At 50.2% G+C, this 2,705-nt stretch overlaps 1 long non-coding RNA gene across 1 annotated transcript; it reads left to right on the top strand.

Moving 5' to 3' along the window:
* The first annotated feature begins 588 nt into the window (after nucleotides 1–588).
* LOC122740117 lies at nucleotides 589–2,251 on the top strand. The gene is made up of 3 exons (XR_006354711.1): nucleotides 589–648; nucleotides 1,116–1,183; nucleotides 1,903–2,251. It is a non-coding gene; the product is annotated as an uncharacterized LOC122740117 (long non-coding RNA).
* Nucleotides 2,252–2,705: the final 454 nt, after the last annotated feature.

The raw sequence follows: 2,705 nt of genomic DNA, 5'->3' as shown, positions 1-2,705 counted from the left end.
CCAAAGTCCACAGAAGTCCTTCATCAGCTTGGTCACTCACACCTAGCTGGACTCTATGCCTCTCTCAAACTGTCTTCCCCTAATATCATCCTAGAGTCATGGCATTATGCTCCATCCTCTTCATAACTGAGACACCTCACGGTCGAGGCTTTCCAGAAAACCACTGATAAATGAGTGCGTGGCCAGCCTAGAGCCCATAGGAGTCCTAGGACTTTAGAAAACTTGGCCCATCAGTATTTTCAGGCAGGCAGGTGGTGCGTGCAGTGGTTAGAGCACTGGACTTGGAGTCAGGAAGACTTGAGTTCAAATTCTGCTCACTCACTAGCTGGATGACATTGATGTCTCTCAGCTTCCATTTTCTCATCTGTAAAATGAGGGGTTGGTTGGACTTCATGGCCTCTAAGCTCTATGACCCATGACCCTGTACTCCAACATTGCCCAAGCCTGCCCTGAAAAGACAGTCAGGCAAGCCCTGACTAGAAATTAGGCACATCTGCCACTTCAGTGACTAACCCAGGAAAGCCAATCGTCATCAAGGAAACGCTGCCCTTGACTCAGAGACCTTAGTCACAGATCACACCCACCAGGCTGAGATCAGGCACTCAAGAATTCATTTAGCCAACACCTCCTGAGAGCACAGACAGCCATGTATGTGCTGGACAAGGGTTTGGGAAAGTGAAGCCTGAGTTGTGGGGAAACGTCAGCAGAAAGGAAAGGCTCAACCCAGTGAGGATGAAGAGCAGGACCCACGGGACTGGGGGGGAAGGGCAGGGCTGAGTGACAGTGAAGGCTCAGGTAGGAGCACCCTTGGGGGTGACAGAAACAAACAGAAAGGCCCACCTTCTACCGAAAGGGAGGGCATCTCGATCCCTCTCAGCCCCAGTGCCTGCCCTGTTCATTCTTTCCTGGTGATCTCCTTTGTATGTGGCTGTTTTCATGTTGTCTTCCCTATTAGACTGTAAGCTAAGACTGTCTTTTGCCAGTTTTCTATCCCCAGAGATTAGCACAGTAGTGGCACATGGGAGGTGCTTAAGGTTTCTTTACTGACTGACAGTGGGTGGGTGGGTAGAGGGCAGAGAGGAAATGAATGATTGACAGTTGATTTTTTTTTTTAGTTTTAAAGCATTGTAGAAAATGGGCGCGGGTAGACAGGGCATCCTGAAGCTGACAAAGACCCTGCAAGGTAACGGGGGCTGTGGGGGAGAGCGTGCCGTGAAGCCCTAGGCAATGGGGGGTCTGCCCGAGGGGTCTGATCAGTGATGGAGAACTTGCTTCCCTGAGTCAGCAGGTGGTCTGGTCTGGGGGGGGGGCGGCGCAGTGCAGGGCCTGGCTGTCACCGTGGCCCCAGTGACCCAGCAAGGCTCTCGGGAAGGGCCAGGCTGTCCCCTCCTGCTTTGCCACCTCTTTCTTTTCCAGGACAACTCAGTCCCTTATGCACTGAGCACGAGGAAGCTGGGCCTCATAGCACACTTAGCTCAGTGTCCGGAGCATGCCAGCTGTTCCCCTCTCTCCTCACCCCTAATCAGAGGCACTGAGAAGTGCAGATACTCTGTTCTTTGCAGGTTCCGGGCCTGCGCTGGCCCCTGGTTCCCTGGGAACCTTGCCTGGATTCCATCCTGTCCTTTAACCTTTCTGTGACTCGATTTTCCCATCCACAAAATGGTACATGCCCTATGTACCTCATAGATATATCATGAGGAACAGGTGGGGAAATGTCTGTAAATGGCTTTGCAGCCCCAGCCCCAAGGGGACCCGGGCAGGATAATGGGATTTCTCTGGGAGGAGCCTTAGAGAGGCAGAGTCAAAGCCCTCCTTTTGTCTGTCTCTATTCTGTTCAAATGTAATTAACTTTTTAAATGAGCAAGCATTCTCTTCTCTCCCTCAACTCCACCTCCTTCCCAGCTGGATGATCTAATGCGCACAGTGGGCAAAAGCAGGACGTGTTCCCCCTGGTGCCCAAAGTGGAGGCTGCGCTTGGCATCTGAAATCTGTCTCCTCCCGGCTGGGAGGGCCAGGAGCCTCGCTGATGGCAAGCACACTGAGGCACAGAGACGTGAAGTGACTTGCACAGGGTCACACCGCAGAGGGCCCGCTCTCACTCAGGTCTCTCGATTCCTAATCAGTTAAGAAGGCTACACTTAACGCTTTTGAACAAATTCTATTATTAGCTCTCAGCAAATAGACGTCACAAAGGAATGTTCTTTTCACTTGAAAAGTAAACAATGATGTCCTTGACACAACGAGATTAAACTTCAGGCTGGTCTACACTGTGCGTGGGGTGAGGACAGAATTCCTTCTTCCCTCCCCCACCTAGTTGTTGTTTTTTTTTTTTAATTGCACTAAAAGCTGCTTTAAAAGTCTATATAAATATTTTAATAATAACCAACATCAAAGTCTATTTAGATATATATATATATAATATCCCCATATATTGTTTTTTATGTGTTTTACTTTTAATTAAATGTGGGTTTTTGGGAAAAGAAGATATTAATACAATCATATCCCACCACCACCGCCAAAAAAGCCCTCGGCAATAACAAGTAGTCGGGGGCAGATTCCTGGTGGTTCAGGGTGCTGCCTCCTGGGGTCAAGGTTCCCCTGGAGGGGGCTTGGGATGCCCCCCTCCCCAGGCCTGTTGCAGCTCTAAGATTCTTCTGGATGCCAGCTGCTCAGCCACTTTGCTTCTCCCTTTAACCCCACTCCCA

This window comes from Dromiciops gliroides, chromosome 1 (assembly GCF_019393635.1).
Source record: "Dromiciops gliroides isolate mDroGli1 chromosome 1, mDroGli1.pri, whole genome shotgun sequence".
Lineage (NCBI taxonomy): Eukaryota > Metazoa > Chordata > Mammalia > Microbiotheria > Microbiotheriidae > Dromiciops > Dromiciops gliroides.
This window is presented reverse-complemented; position numbering and strand designations above follow the sequence as displayed.